Genomic DNA, 19543 nt, shown 5'->3' with positions numbered 1-19543 from the left:
AGATCCTGGCATCAGTAGGATCATAGACCTAGACTTTGCCCTTGGCAGCAGCCTGGACCCAGACATCACCTTGACCTCCAGTCAGTGGCAAGCAGGCTACTCACATCCTCCTCCTCCTCCTCACCTCATTTGCTTCACCCATGCCACCTCTTTTCACAGCACCCGAACCATTCCACTTTTCCTCCTCTCCCATTTCTCCACCACGCATTTGCTCACCATAATGAGCAAATTTTCTCAACATCCGCCTTCCTGGAGCCACAAAGCACTTGGTGGGGCATGAATGTTTTCAGTTAGCCCAGATCCTAAGGACCTAGTATGGCCTTAGGGAGACTTACACCCACCTGAGCCAAGGCAAAACTTTGAGATGTTAAATGAATATTTAAAAGCAGTGTATGCTTGGGAATAATGTATTACTCATCTTGAATAACTAGCATAGCTCTGTTCTCCTCAAGGGTGTATCAACTTACACAGTAGATAACGAGAAATGCTCATCTTAAAATTCCACTCTGAATTTGCTGCCCAAACTCCACTAATGCATCTTTCAATTTTCCTTCTTTATAACTTATTGCTCTATTTTGGCAAAATTGTCAGTTGTCATTCTTATGTCTTCTCTCTTGCTTCCTCACTTATAATACAGCTTAGCATGTGACCACTCAGAAGGAAAGCGTTTCTATAATATCTATGTTCCTGAGAAGTCTGTCTTGTCCTTTATGTAAATTTCTATTTAATGGGTTTAACTGAACTGTAGTCAGAGGCTGTTAGATCGTTGCCGGCTGCTCAGCCCCAAAATAATCGCACAGAAACAATATTATTTGTATTGTTTGGCCAATAGCTTAAGCATATTTTTAACTAACTCATATCCTAAACTAACCCATCTCTATTAATGTGTGTATTGCTATGTTGCTGTGGTTAACTGGATAAAGTTCCATCCCTGGCGTCTGTCTCTGGCAGGGCTACATGGCTTCTCATGACTCCACCTTCTTTCTCCCCGCATTCAGTTTAGTTTTCCCTGCCTAGCTCTACTCTACCCTATCACAGGCCAAGGCAGCTTTGTTATTTATTAACAAATAAAGGCAACACATATATAGAAGGACTTCCCACACCAGTGAACCTTGTATGTTTGACATCTGAGAGAATATGTCCCCATTTTTTCATTAATGCAGATATGACAGTGCCTCTAATTACATGTTGGACCCAAAGGATGAGGGTTCCATTTGTGAACAGTAGATCAGAGAGTTCGAAGTAACTGGGCTTTATGGATCTAAGGCAATAAACCATCTGTGAAACAGCTACCTATAATTTGTTAGAAAAAAACTATCTTTGCTTAATAGATTATGATTATGAGTTTCTGGTTTGTGATTTAAAACCTGCATCCATTTAAGAAAGTATATATCTTTTGGAGTCTGCGCATTTCCTGTTTGTTTATTCCTTTTCCTGTTATGATGGCTCTATCAGTGTAAACAAAGAATAATAAGCCGGGCGGTGGTGGTGCACGCCTTTAATCCCAGCACTCGGGAGGCAGAGGCAGGAGGATCTCTGAGTTCGAGGCCAGCCTGGTCTACAAGAGCTAGTTCCAGGACAGGCTCTAGAAACTACAGGGAAACCCTGTCTCGAAAAACCAAAAAAAAAAAAAAAAAAAAAAACAAAGAAAAAAATACACATGTTTGGCATATTGTAAGCACCCAGTAAATTTTTTATGAAATAAATGTGAATAAATTTTTATTGAGGTTGATATTTTAATGTTTTCTTAAACAAAGTCTATGAACAGAAAAAGTATTATATGTGCAGGCTCCATGCAATGATATGTGCATGTTTTGAAATAGACAACCAGAGGCAAAATTGTTGCATGGAAGAATGTGTGTGTGTGTGTTCATGTGTGTGCATTGCGTGTGTGTGTGTTTGTGTGCTTCTTACCTGCTGCCTGTGAGGTGGGAGGGAGCTGAAGAGAGTGAGCAGGGTCAGACTGCTTGTGAGTAGGCAGAGACAGCTTTCTTGGGAGAGGGCCAAGTGTTAAAACAACTCTGTTTTAGTCCACAAAGAAATGGGATTATAAAGCCTGGGGACAATGGACCTAATTTGCATTAAGTGATACACTTCTATCCTTAGTATTCATGTGTGGCAGTAGTGTCTATTTCAAAGCTTCTGGTACAAGTATTAGTTCCCATATGTGCAGCAGGCGAGGCTTCTAGCAGGGAACTATGGCAAGGGTCATGCTAAGATAAATCAGGCATCCAGTCTTAGAGACAGTTTTCAGATAAGGTCAGCCCTCCAGAGCTAGGGACATTTGCTGTGGATTAATTCTTCAGTACACTGTGTGAACATATGTTGCTATGATTGGTTTAATAACCAAGTTCACTGGCCAATAGCTGGACAGGATAATGTTAGATGGAAAATCCAAACTGAGAGTGATACTCCACCTATAGACATTTCCCAGATAAAGGCAGATAGAGAGCAGGAAACTTCACTGAGAAGTGAATTCCCATGTTACTGAGCTTTGGAAAAGGCTGCCAGGCAATGATAGACATGCCATGACCAGCAAGACATTCCAATATGTGTGGGTTTATTTATTTATCTCTCTGTGTATATATATGTGTGTGTGTGTGTGTGTGTGTGTGTGTGTGTGTATACATACATGTAATGAAAATCTTTTAAATTCCTTTCAAAAAAATTTAGCAAGTTTTTCTTTCATCAGCAATTTGTCTAGAGGAATGTTTTTTTTTTCATGGTTTATTTTTTTATATTTAAAAATTTCCATCTCCTCCCCTCCTCCTCCCCCATCCCTCCCGTCCTTCTCCCCCTTCCCTCCCCTCCCCTCCACCCATACCTCCCCTCCCTCCCACTCAAGGCCAAGGAGCCATCAGGGTTCCCTACTCTATGCTAAGACCAAGGTCTTCCCAACTCCCCCCAGGTCCAGGAAGGTGATCGACCAAGCTGAGAAGGCTCCCGCAGAGCCGTCCATGCAGAAGAATCAGAGCCCAGCGCCATTGTCCTTTGCTTGTCAGTCAGCCCACACTGTTGGCCACATTCAGAGAGACGGGTTTGGTCGCATGATCCATCAGTCCCATTCCAACTGGAGTTGGTGATCTCCCATTAGTTCTGTCCCACCGTCTCCATGAGTGAACGCACCCCTCACGTTCCTGACTTTCTTTCTCATGTTCTCTCTCCTTCTGCTCCTCATCAGGACCTTGGGAGCTCAGTGCTGTGCTCCAATGTGGGGCTCTGTCATTTTCTTCATCTATCGCCAGGTGGAGGTTCTATGGTGATATGCAAGAAATTCATCAGTATGGCTATAGGAACTGGCATTTTCAGGCTCCCTCTCCTCAGCTGCCCAAGGAACTAACTGGGGGACGTCTTCCTGGAAACCTGGGAACCCCTCTAGGGTCTTGAGAACCCTCAGGTGGCTCCCTAAATTAAGATATATGCTTCCCTGCTCCCATATCCACCCTTCCTGTATCCCAAGCAACCCATTCCTCCGAGCTCCCCCCATTCTCCCCTTCGTGCTTTTCTCTCCCCATCTTCCCTTGGCCGCATCCTGCCCAACCCTCAAGTTCCCAATTTTTGCCTGGCGATCGTGTCTACTTCCAATATCCAGGAGGATTACTATATCTTCTTTTGGGAGTTCACCTTTTTATTATCTTCTCAAGGATCCCAAATTATAGGCTCGATTTCCTTTAATTATGGCTAGAAACCGATTATGAGTGAGTACATCCGGCAGGCCTGAGGAATGTTTTCACTATGTATTTACTGAGTAAATGTTTTAAATATTTTGGGTTTTGTTAAGGTGCTATGTGAGACAGCTTCTTGGGATTCTTGGTTCTATATGACAAAATTATATTTCTGGGCATGGAGACATGGCTTGAAGTAACAAACTGCACAAGGATGAGGACATGAGTTCAGATCCCAATATGCACATAAAACCTGTGTATAGCATAGCAACCTGTGTCTGTAAACCCAGCACTGAGTGAGGGAGACCATCAGATGCCATGGTCTCAGTGCACAGGCAGTCTAGCAGAACCAGTAAGCTTTAGGTTGAGCGAAAGACCCTGTCTCAAAATAGACAGAAAGTGACAGAGGAAGACATCCAAAGTCAACCTCTCGCCTCCATCTGTAATATGTAGATGAGGGCACTTTCCTGTGTATTATATCACACATACGTAAACCACCACACATGTAAATAGTGACTATTTTCTGTAAGGAATGAACAATGTGAAGTATCTTGAAATCTCATTCCACCCCCACTAGCATACTCCCATTCCTTATGAAAACTTCTCAAAATGAAATTCCAAGATTTGTCAGCCTGGGCTAAGATAGTGCCGGGGCCAAGGGGGTAGAGTTTGTCTTTCATCTTCATGTTTGGTAGGCTGTCTGCATCTGAGACCTTCTACCAAAGGTTCTTGGGGAGAGGGGAAGTCAGGGAAGATTTTTCTTAGATATTGATTTTGAAAGAATGGCTTTCAGTTGGTAACTAAGCACTTATCATTAATCATTGTGACTTTTGGTTAAGACAAGCGCCTCTTAGAGAAAAAGTACCTCCCATCAAGGTTCCCAACTGATGATTTGTGAAGTCATCACACTTGTGACAGATACTTGGGAGGAACAAGTGTTAGTCAGGAAGACTTTTAAACTGTAGTACTTTCCCAGGAATGAATTGACAAGACTGGAACTGCCCTGTAAGAAACTGATTCTGTTCTGTAGAAATGGATGTCCCTGCCATCTTCATTGTTATCAGTCAATCAACAGAGGAGCTTAGAAGTATGGCCTTGAATGTGTATGTAATATTGGCTGTCACTCATACATGTTCATGCCTAGGTACCTTGAAGGATAGGTACCTATCCTTCTTTTAATTTTTGTTAATGCCACACACATGATAGGATATTCAGCCAAGGGTCCTTCACACATGTATCAGATGATGCTAGTTAGTTTTTGTCAATTTGATACAAATATGGACATTGCTCGCAAGGGGAACTATCATTTAAGGAATTGCTTCCATAAGACTGTCCTGTGGGCATATTTGTGGAAACAGTTCTTTGACCACTCATTGATGTGGGAGGATGTATTCCACTGTGGGAGGCGCCAACCTTGTCAGGTGGGCCCAGGACATATAAAAAGGATAGCAGAGCAAGCTAGTAAACAGTGTTCCTCCATTGTCTCTGATTCAGTTCCTGAAGATAGGTTTCAGCCTTGAGTTCTGGCCCTGGCTTTCCCAGATGATAGACTGTAACCTTTAAGCCATACATGTCCTTTCTTTCTCAAGTTGTGTTTGGTTATGGTGTTTATTGGAGCAACATAATGCAGGTAGAACAGATAGATGCCTTGGTTTTTGAATGAGGAATATCCCTTAGAGCATGCATTTGTGACCTTTTATAATGATGGCTTTCACCTGTGCTGGCTGCTCACCAACTATTTGGGGACTGTGTGCCATCAATCAGTCAAAAGCTCCATAGATGTGTGTAGCCTTGTATTCTAAGTTATACAAGGTCATAGCTGAGATACTCCATAGGTCTAAATAGTCTTCATGTTAGTCCAGGCTAATGAGAGCATAGACACCATTGTTGGTAAAAGGATAATAAAGTGTTTGCAGTAATGAGGGTCTATGTTCTTTCATATTTTGGCTGTCACATACTGGAATCTAGTTTTATTATATCTCAAAAGGAATTTAATTTAAACATTCAAGAGTCAATGCTTTGGAATCAGATATGGCATCGAAGTTCTAAGACCTTAAAGTAGTTGTCTCTCATTTTGTAGTAAACACAAATAAAATGAAAATAAAAATATTTAACTTACAAAGAGTCAACGAGATGACAGATGATGCATGAAAAAATCCCTGACATAGACTCATGCTCAGCGCACATTTGATGCCACTCCAGTGTTTTTTCCTTATTTATTCTATAACATTAGCATCCCATTATTTGAGCACAAACAAATTTGAGTTTCTCTTGCCACTAGAAGATGGTGTGAGTAGAATTTATTTGTTCTATCACAGCACCGTCGGCTTTTGATATAGGTGAATATAACAAATGGTAGTGTGAATGCTCACTAAACCCTTACTGAGCAACTCTTCTGGATTTTCATTAAAGGTAAAATTATAACTCTAAATCAAAGAGGAAATCAGTTACAAAGATTTATATTTTGCTTTTTTGTAACTCATAAAACTTGCCAAATGAAGCCCATGTCTCCTCTCCTTTTCCCTCCCCTACTACTCTGTATCATGACCCTCTTGTCAGTAGTAGGCAACAGTGTTTAGTAGGCTCAGATGTGCCAGACTGTTTGACAATGGAAACTCTGTGCCTGTCTCCTGCTCAGGTTCCCTGTGGGTGAGGGCCAGTGTGTCACACACTGTGCTGATTGCAGCTGAGCATCTTAGACAGGCAGTTGTGCCAGTTTTTGCAGAGAAAGACCTGGCTAAGTACTGCTACCAGATGGTTGGCCATTGGCCCAGTTACAGTTTTAGCCATCCAATTTCTGTTCTGAATGCTATTGCTCCCAGTGGCAACTGGGAGCTGTAAATTTTGAAGCTTGTTGATGAGTTCTAAAGACGTATTTTATGAGTATAAGTATATTTTTATAACATGTATCAAGTTTGAAATTTTCAGATATCATACTGTGTTTTAATAGCATTATCTCATTTAATTCTCACATTACATTTATGAGTATGAGACTATTGCCATAGTTACTTTATTTAACAGGAATCTGAGGCTCAGGGACATGAAGAGAAACTTTTAAAAACATTTTATGTCATGACTCATGAGTTCTGGCAGCAGCCTTATTTACCCACACAGGGTGCCACTATTCAAACTCTGCTTTTTAACAATTGATTTAATTTCATTTTCTGATTATGTGCTGAACAGTTTTATGTCTACTTGATGCAAGCTAAAGCCATCTGAGAAAAGGGAACCTGAATTAAGAAACTGCCTCCTTAAGATAGGGCTGTACACATGATTAATTTAGAAGGGCCCAGCCTATTGAAGTTGGTGGCATCCCTGAGCTGGTGGTCCTAAGTTATCTAAGAAAGTAGGCTGAGCAAACCATGGAGAGCAAGCCCGTAAGCAGCTCCCCAGTGGCCTCTGCATCAGAGCCTGCCCATAGGTTCCTGCCTGTGTGAGTTCCTGCTCTTGCTGCTTTTAATGATGAACAGTTTATGGAAAGGTGAGTGAAATAAACTCTTTCCCTCACAGCTTGCTTTGGTCATGGCGTCTCATTATACCAATAGTAACTCTGAATAAGACAGATATATCACCAAGTATCCAATTTTATTCTGGAGTTTTCATACATTGCTAGTTTTTATTGTTGTTGTCATTGACACTCCCTCCCTCCCTCCCTCCCTCCCTCCCACCCTTCCTCCCTCTCTCCCTCCTCCCTTTCTTTTCTTGTCTCCTTCCCTCCCCCACCTTAAACTGTGCCTAGCCAGTACTTCCTTCTCTACTTTCTTACCATATGTATTTTCTAAGGACTGGTTACCATCCAGAAGTTATTGGTCAGAAAGACTTTTAAGAATTCCTGAACAATAGAGGAAATTGCCAGGACAGTTGATGGCCCACCAGAACTAGTCAATAAGAGCCTGTTATTGAGGATGCCACCTGCTATGGTCAAAGGACAAAGAAAAATCAAACCGGAACAGTGATGGAAACTTCCTTCCTAATGGCTAGCTGCAATTGTATCAAAGGTGCCTGGCATGCTGCAGGAGGACAGTTATTATCAACAGAAATACTCAGCTCTGTATCCTAGAGCAAAATACTTGCCTGCCAGGTAAGCTGAAATCACTGGTATATAGTGACTAGTCTGTTGTGGAGGTAACCAAAGGCCTTATGGTTGGGTTTGATGTCCATATTCCATGCGAAGGTTTACATTGGATGCTGTAAATCAAGCAAAAGCCTATTGCTAAAGACACTCTCATGGGGAAGCTACTAATATGTTTGGCTAAACGATATGAAGTCCCTGTCAAATTACCTTCTAAGTAACTATGTTTCTGCCAGTAGGGAAATAATGCTGTCAGCTTTTGCCAGCGACACTTCTTCTGTAGTGGTCACTGGTGATGCCAGAGATTTTATCATTTAGCAATAACAGAAAAATACAAATAGACTTAAAACACAAATGGACAATAAATACTTTTTAAAGAGCTCAATATCCTAATACATCTAGGAAACATAAATTCAAATTGCTTTAAAGAAATAAATGACAGCAAATGCTGGTTAGTATGGTGGTAAAGAAAACCCTTTATTTATATTCTTGAAAATGTAAAAGAATCCATGGGGAAATTTCTCAAAAAATAAAAATTCTCAAAGCAGAGCCATCCAGTGATCCAGCCCAGGGCTTATACACAAAGGGGTCTGCTTTCTGCCACAGAGGTAACTGCTTATCTCTGTCCATTTTGCTATATTCACACTCACTGCAAAATGTAATGAGCCAAAATGCCCATCAGTTGATAGATGAATAATGAAAATGTGGTATATATTCACGATGGAATTTTATTCGGCCACCAAGAAAATTCAAATCGGTAATGTCAAATCTGTAGTCAAAGGGACAGAACTGGAAAATGTATTGAGTGATGTAATTAAGGTTGAGCAGGACAAAGACCACACATCCACTCGCCACTTGTATCCCATTGGTTTCCCACTCGTGGTTTAATTCTCTGAGACTCCCAGCTTATGAGCACATAATTCACCAGGTGGAACGAAGGTCGAAAGGTAATTTACCTGCAACATTTTGTAAAGGAAAGGGTCTACATAATACCCCAGTATTTATTAGTTGTTTGCTCTTGTTTGTCTTGTTGATGTTTAAGATAATATCTTTTGTAAATTCCTGCATGGCCTGTCAGTTACTATATAGCTCAGGCTGGCCTTAAACTAACATCAATCCTCCTGTCCTGCATCAACCTCCTTAGAACTGAGCTATAGATAAGCAGCTCCACACCCAGAGCCTTCTTTATTTAGGAATGTATTTCTTCCAATGCATTTTATCCCTGCCATTTTGAGTTTTTCCCATTGATTTGTTTTAGGACATCCATTTGCTGATAGCTCCATTCTCCACTTGCTTATAGAAACAAATGAAACAATTTCTACAATGAGAACAACTCAGATTTTTAAATAGAAACATTATTAAACAACATATACTACACATGTGGCTTAATTAATTATTAATATGGAACACAATTTCTCTATATAGGACTGCTTCCTAGAATATTCTCTAGTGATAGAACTGTTTGTTTATCATAGGCCTTTCCCTCTTATTGTGTATTTTTTTCATTGGTGGTATAATTGTTTTATCGTTTCTATAGTTCTGTTTTATGTGAGCTACATGTGGCTTTTGAACATTTTAAATGAATGTGGCTAGTCCAACTAAGAAGCTGCATTTTAATTTAATTTTTATTCATATCTCAACTGAACATCAACATTTTCATTATTATTTTTAATACTGTATTTTTGTAGCATTGGACTTATTAAAAACAATGAAAAATAACTAATGTGTATTTAGCAGCCACATGAGGTTGTGGTTATTACATTGACACTGTAGCTACCTTACATCTGATACTCCTTTCTTAAATACAAGGATCATCAAATACAGAGCTAATATGTGTAACTTGTCTTTGAGAGACTGTAAATTCCAGAAATGAATAGTAACCCTGGGAGATTCCCTTTGTTTGATTAGAAGAGAATATATATATATATATATATATATATTATATACATATATACATTTATATATATACATATATATATACATTTATATATATATATATATATATATATATATATATATATAAAATACATGGATGCACATACATGTTATTCACATTTCTAGATGTAGTTTTCTCTTTAAGCTTAGGTTATTTTGAAACTTATTTATGTTTGATGAATATCAGAAAGCAGATGCTTCACAATCAGGATGTAAATTACTTCTTTTGTGAAATGTCACAAAAATTCTATGTTCTTACCAATGTTTATAAAATGAGCTCAAGAGAAAACACAAATATACAAAGTAATAAAATGTAAAATCAGATTGGCCAGTGACTCTGGCTGAATGAAAAAGAAAGATCATGATAAATCTATCTGGACTGAAGAAAGTAATAATTCTCTTCTATTCATGATTGGCTTCCCACAACGCTTCGAACCCTTACGATTCTGGGAATTCTATGACCAACTTTGCAGTTCATAAATTCTGGAGATCACTGCCTACCCTGATTTACATCATAATCTCATATTCCACACAGGTGTTACAGAATGAAAATTATGAAGTAGTAACGGTTCATTGATATTTGCAACACAGAAAAAATAAAAATAGTATTAATCAAAATGTAGCCACATCATTTATTTGAACCATTTTTCTACTACTTTAGAGTTTTAGTGTATCAGGTGGTATTTACAATGTTTGCTTCTAACAATGCTATGCCAAATACATATTTTTTGGTGAATACTTTTTTGTGGTGTGCATGGTCAAGTACCTCTAAAGAAAAATGACTATTAATTGATTGTCTTTTATTGTCTTTTTTTTTTCTTTTTCTTTTGTTTGGTTTTTTGAGACAGGGTTTCTTTGTGGCTTTTGGAGCCTGTCTTGTAACTAGCTCCTGTAGACAAGGCTGGCCTCAAACTCACAGAGATCCGCCTGCCTCTGACTCCCGAGTGAAAGGTGTGCACCACCACCGCCTGGCTAATTGATTGTCTTAATTTATTATAATTTTAAAAAATAACAACATATGTGGTATTGGGAGGGACGGATACAAGGTGACAAAGGGGAATGAGGAGGACCTGTCTCTATGTGAATCATGAATTCTACTGTTATTTTTCACATTAATCATTTTCAGGAAAGTGGGAGAATGATTTCGTTGTGTAGAATGACTGACATTAGTATTTAAAGCCATCATCCACTGAAAATCTTACAGTGTTGGTACATGAAATGTTGCATATTGGAATTTTATAAACTCCGTCTCACTGTTGACTGTCTACTCAATTCAAGGGATTTTATTCACTTATTTTCTGCCAATTAATATCACACCAGGGAATAAACCCACTTGGATTCAGTATCTTCCCTCTCATGAAATCTTCAAAGAACAAATGTTCTTCATCAAAGGAGCCAGTATTGGTAATCACTACATGAATGCTACACTGTACTCCACATTAAAGTGGAATGGAATTAATGACTGAGTAGAGAACCCTGGGTTCTGTAAAACTGATGAAGTTGGGTAAATTAGAAGTGTGATTTGATTTCTAAATCAGTGATTTTCATAGAAGTGGCTTGCAGAAGAGGGCCCTTTCCTCTAGAGGTATCAATACATGCTTGGATGAATGTGTCACAGTGATCTCTTGTTACTAGCTGTCTGCTTGGGATCGAAACAGTTTGCGTTTATCTGACAGCATTATCCTACCTCTTCACCTCACACTTTACTTGATGTACAAGTGAACTTGCCTCAGTTTTACAGTGGTTTCCAGCCATCCAACATTTAAGAAACTTATAAAAGTTTATGTAATGGGTTGCATACTTTCAACAGAGCACACATTGGGATAAAGGTTGCCTAGGTTGGTGAATTTATTTTTCAGTGGTATGTTAGTGTCAGTGTATGCATTCCCAGTACCAAATGTTTATAATGTAAGTTCTAATTTATTTATTTATTTGCCTTTTGGGAGTGCGTGTGTGGGTCTTGTAGTATGCAGTTTTATGTATGCATGTATTTGCGTATTTGAGATTTGCATATGTATGTGTACATGTGTGTATATCAGCAAGAGAGAGAGAGAGAGAGAGAGAGAGAGAGAGAGAGAGATAGATTACTCTTCCACTTCATTCATTGAGAAAGTGTCTTTTAATCAAACTAAGAACTATCTGATTTATCTAGTCTAGCTAATCACCTTGTTCTGGGGATTCCCTGTCTCTACCTTTTGAGGCTGTGTTCTGATCTTTTCATGTACACAATGGTATGTACATACCCACATTCACACACAATATTTACATTTAAATAATATTAATACTCAGCAATAGATGCCTACATAAAATATAATATCATCATAAAACTAAAGCCTAGAGCAGGAAGCTTATGACTTATCTTGGTCAGTAGAGTCCTTTGTAAGTAGCAGGTGCAAAGGTCTAAATTCCATCCCCAGCAATGTATAAATTGTGTAGCCTTCAATCCCAGCACTTTGGAGGTGCGGGAAGGAAGGCTTTTAGTTTGAGATTATTTTGTACTACATTCAGGTTTGAAACAAATATAACACTCACCCTCCAAAAAGACAATAAAGACACCAACCTGGAGAGCTCATATTCCAAGGAACTTAGTAGGAATCCATAGCATGAAATAGGATGAAAACATTCCTTTGAGAAATGTTAATCCTTTGTAGTCTCTTTGAGCTTCATTTTGCCTCAGCTTCTTCTCTATTCCTTAGGAGCACCAGTTGTTAAAATCCATGTCTATCTGGTTTTTATTGTTACTAAAATTGTTAAAGAGAGCTTTCAAAAGCCCAACTTATAAGAGCAATAATTCTGACCCAGGTCAATTACCCCCCCCCCCCCCATAATTCAAGGCTTTCCCTTCTTCCTCAGTGGCTTTCTTATTTCTTTTCATGTACACACTTCTGCTAATGAAATTCTTGACTGCATATATACTGATGGTGACTGTATCTTGTAAAACAAGGGTATGATGAAATAAACTCATACTGTGTGATCCCTACACCAATTTCCATAATTGTGGCAACATTTTGCTGCCTAACTAGTTTTATATAGATCTAGAAAACTCTTTTGAATTATCATATAGGATTTAGGAGCGTGCCTACTTTTCTGCCTCCCTCCCTCTGTTCTTTGTATTCGAGTAAGGGTATTAATACTCTTGGCTGACCTCAAACTCCAATGTAGCCAAGAATGGCCTTGAACTTAAGACCTCGCTTCTCCTTCCCAAGTGCTGGAATTAAAGGATACACACAGTTTATATAGTGCTATAGGTAGAACTTAGGGCTTTGCATATGCTAGTTACCAAGTACTTTCCTGACTGAGCTACGTCTCCAACCATAGAACTTAGTTTTATGACTGTCATATGTCATAAATTTGTCTATAGATGAGTATTATATGATTTAAATGTAAATGTAATCATGTGTGTATGTGCATATATGCACATGGAAGAGGCACGTGTATGTCATGGTGTATATATGGAGATGAGAACACAACATTGGGTGTTGGTCCTCATCTTCATTTTGTTTCAGGCAAGGTGTCTTATGGATTACTGTCTTGTCTCACAAGCTTCTGGAGAGTCTCCTTTCTTAGCCTGTCATCTTGCTGTAAGAATGGAAAATTACTGGCAAATTTCACCAAGTCCAGGTTTTACTGCGTACTGGGTATCTGAATTCAGGTCTCCATTCTTGTGTTGCAAGCATTTTCTCAACTGAGCCATTGCCTTAATCTTTTTGTTTTAATTCTATTATTTAAAAATACATATCATAAATACATACATATGTACACACTTTATTGTTTGACATGCTAGGATAATTCATTCATAAAAACAAATTTGGGATTCTTGGATTGTGGTATGCATACATCACCAGTTTTCTATGTACAAACACATTTATTAACATAAGAATATTGAAAGAAACTGCCTGTGGAATATGAGAACTAATCTAACTTATTCTTACCCATACTACATATTGTAAGATTGTTTAACTTTCAGATTGTGAAATTGAGTGTTCTAGTGTCCATTTGTATTGCGATAAAAACAAACATGTTTCAGATGTTTATTAAAATTTTTTCAGTTTCTTTGATGTTTCAGGCACTATAATTATAAAGGAGGTTATTTTTAAAATTAGAATTAATGGAGTTAATTGGAATCTGGTTCAGTCTGTTGCATAGAATGGAATCAATTTTTGCATACTCACTTGAGAACCATCATCCACCGTCTACTTAAATACTTTCAATTAAGTAATCTCTGTTAATACTCCATGAATTTCTTTTAATACTGAAGAATTCTAAGCTATGAAGAAATAGCCTTGCAAATTGTGTCTCTCTATTTAGTAATTCCCCAAGTTTGAAACCCCTCTATTCATTTTCATAATTACACTCTGGTAAGCTTTTCTAAGCAATTTGTTTTCTTCATATAGTTTAAATATATTTTCAGTGTACTTTAAATTTGGATGTTTAATATTCCTATTATAACTAGGAAACCTCCAGAGATTCCTGTTTAGAAAGCAAGATTGCTATGTGGATAACCTATGTCTTTTTCTATTTATCATATTTATTGTTTTGGCCATAGCTTCAGAATGACAGAAAATTTTAATATTTAATTTCCACCAAACCCAACATGGGCACCATTCTGTAGATGAGCTGCAGGCAGGCCTGCTTTTCATCCTGCCCGGCTACTGGCTAGCTTACCCAAAATAATTACACAGAAACTATTCTTTTAAAACACTGCCTGGCTCATTAGTTCCAGCCTCTTATTAGCTAATTCTCACATCTCTTGCTTTAACCCATATCTAATAATCTGTGTAACACCACGAGCGGTGTATTACTGGGAAAGATTCAGCATGTCTGTCCTGGTGGCTGGCTCCATCACATCTCTCTCAGAGAGGAGAGGCACGGCGGTCTGTCTCACTTAGGAGAGGCGTGGCATCTGTCTTAGCCATCTACCTCACTTCCTTCTTCTTGTTCTGTCTACTCCACCCACCTAAGGGCTGGCTAAGGCAGTTTGTTTATTAAAACAGAAGACCCTCCCACATCATTTCCCCTTTTTCTGTTTAAACAAAAAAAGAAGGCTTTCACTTTAACATAGCAAAATTACATATAACAAAACAGTTATAAAGCAAAAATTACAGTTACAATATTTATATCTGTTTTATCTTTTATCATAACAATGGAAAACTATAACTATCTATCCATTCTTCAACTCTATCAAAGACTCCAGAAAGATATAATACTACCTATGTAAACAAGAAATAATCAACTTCCAAACTCTAGAAATCACAGAGACATCTTGCTACCTAGACAGTCACAAAAAGTTCTTTGTACGGTTGGGGCGTCCATCTTCGGCCTACAGGCCCATAAGTATCCAGCAGACATTTCTATGCAGCAGGAAATTTCGAAGGCAGTTCAGTCACTATCTGCTGTGTCCTTCAGAATGTTTCGCAGACTCTTGAATCAGGAACCCCGAAAGATCATCTCACATTTAGGCAAGTTCAGCAGTCCTCTCTCTGTGGGTTCTTTGTGTCCAGTTTCTGCAACAGTCCAGGCAAGAGCAGTTTCTTGCGCAAATTGCTATCAAACTCCATAAGGATCCTCTTCAATGCCCATCATCTTCTTGAAGTAAATTGGTGCTGCCAGGAGCAGACGTGTCTCATTATCATGAAAAGCCCTAAGTTATTAAAACATCTTAAATACCATATTCTGCAGTCTTTGAAAGATATTAGGAATGCCTATCTAACTGAAATATATCTCTATATATCTAGAAAATCTAACTAACATGACTACAAGCTTGACTATTATCGATGATTATCCATTAACAACCTATATTTCCTAATTATACATTACATTTTAAAATGAACTACATAATCATAATACCTTAATCAAGATCAGAAATACATATACATATAACAAAATTGACCCTAAATTTAAATCACTAAAGCAAAATCCATATCAATGCAAATTATTTATATCTATAACATATCCCCCTTTAAATGTAAAAGAACGTTTATAAGCAATATTTGGGAATATGGGCACAGTTATTTCTCTCCAAACTGCTTCCTGCTGAACGGGGACGCGGTTAATCAGATCTTTCATGGTGTAACCTGTGTGCCAGGTTCATCTCAGTCATCAGTTGGGTGAAGTAATTTTCTGAAGGTGTTCACAGCAACCTTGCAGGAGGTCGTGGTCTATCATACCATATTGGGATAGAAGCAATCCAACGGATCTCATTTTCTGTAAAAATAAAAGAAGAATCTCTTTTCCAAAGTATCATATCCTTAGATCCAAATTCTGAAGTCAAAGTATTTTCAAGATATCTTTCTTGGATTAGTTCAGCAGCATTTATAAACAAATATCTTTTAGCAGCTGTTGCTTCTTCCTCAGCATTCAAACAATTCAAAGAGAGCATAATAGCATACAGTATCAAGATTCTCTGTGTATTTTCCATCTTATACGATTTTATTTTAATCTCTATTTTGTTTATTTTTACTTTTATTTTTTGAGACAGGTTCTCTGTATATCTTTGTACTGGAATAACTTTTTAGACCAGGCTGTCCTTGAACTCACAGAGATCTGTCTGTCTCTTCCTCCCAGGCATTGGGATTAAAGGTGTGTGCTACCACACCTTGAAGTCACAGAGGTCAATCTACCTCTGCCTCCCAAGTGTTGGGATTAAAGGTGTATACTACCACACCCAACTACTTTCTTTCTTCCTTTTTTTACCCTAAGAACTTTTACCTTTATCATGCATATATTTTTAACACAGTGTAAATCATTTAGAGGTTTTCTTTGTCTTTGAATCTCTCTTTACTGTATATCTGTTTCTTTTTCTGACCACATGAACCTTTATTTTACTAAGCAATATGGAGAGCCGTGGCTTTGATGGCTCGATCCAGCCCATTCCTTAGCTTTCCAGCCTCATGGCAGAGGTACCAGCTGTAGCCATGTTTATCACCACAACGCTGTGGCGGTTCAAGGTCCCTGACAGCAAGCAAGCTGCAACAGTGTTAAACAACAATCAAAAGCTCCCTACTCAGGACCACCTGCTTGAAAGAGTCAGAGTTTGCCCTGGCAGGATGGCTCAGATATCTGGCATTTTAAAACAGCGCAATTTTTTTCCTGCTACAGCTGAAAACCGAAAAACATGCGCTCAGCTTTCCATCAACACCGTTTAAGTGTTTCGTAGTAGGAACTCCTAAAAGAGCTGCAGGGTTTTGCAGCCAAAGCTGAGTCAGGAAGCCTTTCTTAGATGAGAGCACTTTCTTGCCTCTAGCAAATAGAACAGACCTGAGAAATTGTTGCTATCAAGAAAACATGCTTTACTCTATTCTTTCCCATGCTTTCTCAGGCATTCTGTGGATTCAGCTATCCACGTGGGCGCCATTCTATAGTGAGGAGCTGCGGGTGGCTTCCCGCCACCCTGCTCTCGGCCACCGGCTAGCTTAAAACCTGAAATAACAAGACACAAACTGTATTCTTTTAAACACTGCCTGGCCCATCAGTTCCAGCCTCTTATTAGCTAATTCTCACATCTCTTGCTTTAACCCATATCTAATAATCTGTGTAACACCACGAGCGGTGTATTACTGGGAAAGATTCAGCATGTCTGTCCTGGTGGCTGGCTCCATCACATCTCTCTCAGAGAGGAGAGGCACGGTGGTCTGTCTCACTTAGGAGAGGCATGGCATCTGTCTGAGCCATCTACCTCACTTCCTTCTTCCTGTTCTGTCTACTCCACCCACCTAAGGGCTGGCCAAGGCCGTTTCTTTATTAAAACAGAAGACCCTCCCACATCACCAACATCAATTTTCTGAGATATCAGTTAGGGGACCATCTTACCAAAGTCCATAATATAAATAATAAATATAATAACATAATAATAATATACAATATTATTATGTATTATATCTTATTATATGTTATGTTATGTATAATATAATAATAAAGACAATAAGTTCAAATATGGTATACAATATGTTTATGTGCAACATAATAAGAGATGTGATTGTATCAGGCATTTAAAGATTTAATTGGCTCCAGTCTGAAAGGACAGTCCCTTCCTTATTTTCCTTCCAAGTGATACCCTGACAGTTTACGTTTATGGTAACATCCTCAGTTCTCCTGTTAAAGCTTCAACCACCTGGAGAGAAAACAAATTTTTTTCTTATATTTCAGTCCCCATGGATGAGATGTCATGAGCTCATTTTGAGTCACTTGCCCTCTCTAAGTGAAGGCAATGCATCTAATATAGTAGAAATGAGTTACACGTACTTGATTGTTCCAGCTGTATCGACAGCTGTGTAAAGGAGACAGGTCACAGAGCACAATGGGGGCTGTGAAGTAGACTTGGTAACAATATAATAGATGTTTACTGTAGCTTGTGGATATGAAATAGTCTTGCACTCAGCATATGTCTTAGTTATGGTTTCTATTGCTATGATAGAAGCTATAACCATAAACAACTCAGAGAGGAAGTGTTTATTCAAGCTTACAACTCTCAGGTCACACTCTATTGCTGAGGGAAGCCAGGGCAAGGAAAACAAATGCAGGAGCTGATGCAGATACCACAAAGGAGTGCTACTTTTGGCTTGTTCCTCACAACTTGCCCAGCCTGTTTTTCACCACCAGCAGAGGAATGGCACCACTCGCAGTGAGATGGGTCTTCTCACATAAACTATCATTAGCAATCAAGAAAATACAACACAGGCTTTCCTGGTCAGTCTGGTGAAGTTGTTTTCTCAATTGTGTTCTTTCTTTCAGAGTGACTATAGCTCGTGTCGAGTTGACGGGAAAACCAGCCAGGGCAGCATATGCATCACATTCAGTATTGGGTTTGATCTTTGCACTGAAATTTGCATCAATTCATATAGTTAGTAGTTGAGATGTGTATTAAGCTAACTTTCATAGCTCTGGCAAAATACTCAGTAGGATAGAATCTGTCATGGTGGACAAGTCATGGTAGCAGGAAGATAAGACAGCTGCTGATATTTAACTCAGAGTCAAGAAGCAGAGAGAGAAAGATGAATGCTGGCGTTCCTCCATTTTCGCTGTTCATTTCCCCCAGAGTCCATACAGTTGCGTAAATTACATTCAAAAGGGGTTTTCTTCAATTGTTAAACTTGGTAAACATCCTCATAGTTATGTCAAGAAATTTCTTATCCACGTTCTCGATTCGTGATTGAGAATGATTGGTCGAGTTGATAGTGAAGATTAGTCACTGCAGAATAAAAGCCCATAACTTGGTTCATGGGCCAAGGAATATGCATGCTCCTGACACGTTAATAAGTAAGTAAAAGTGTAGCTTTTGGCCTTTCACTGTGCCAGACCTGTGGAATGTTCTTCCCAGTCTTCTGCCATCACATTTTATACTGACGGTATTTCCTTGATATTGAACCATGCCATCCATGGAAGCTACTTCTTAAAGGAGAAAACCTGACATATTTCCACGTTGCAGGTTGGAAGCTCATCCATAGAGACTCTAAATAACTTAACTTTCTTAGGTTATTTTTATATTGAAAATAAAAGGCAAATGTCAAATCAAGCATAGATTTTTTTCTGACCTCAAGCCTATATTTTTATACTAAATTATGAATGATTTCAATAGACATTACATTTTTATAAGAGTAGAATAACAAATTGAGTACAGAGAAATTTAGAATAATGCATAGAACTTTAAAATATTATTCAAAAGTTATTGTACTTCTGATTTTTGCCATTGCTGATGAATTCAAAAAATTGGTGAATAAGCTCAGCCATCATAGCTTTTAGTAAATTTGGACATTATGTTATAAACAGCACTACTTTTTCTTCAACCAAAATTATGTGTTTGCTGTATCACACTGCTCATCTTTTCATTGAGAGTGGATTACAGGGCTAGGGAGAAGACTCATGGGATGAAATA

The sequence above is a fragment of the Arvicola amphibius genome, chromosome 2 (assembly GCF_903992535.2).
Source record: "Arvicola amphibius chromosome 2, mArvAmp1.2, whole genome shotgun sequence".
Classification (NCBI taxonomy): Eukaryota; Metazoa; Chordata; class Mammalia; order Rodentia; family Cricetidae; genus Arvicola; species Arvicola amphibius.
The sequence above is the reverse complement of the archived record's forward strand: the minus strand, read 5'-3'. Positions refer to the sequence as shown.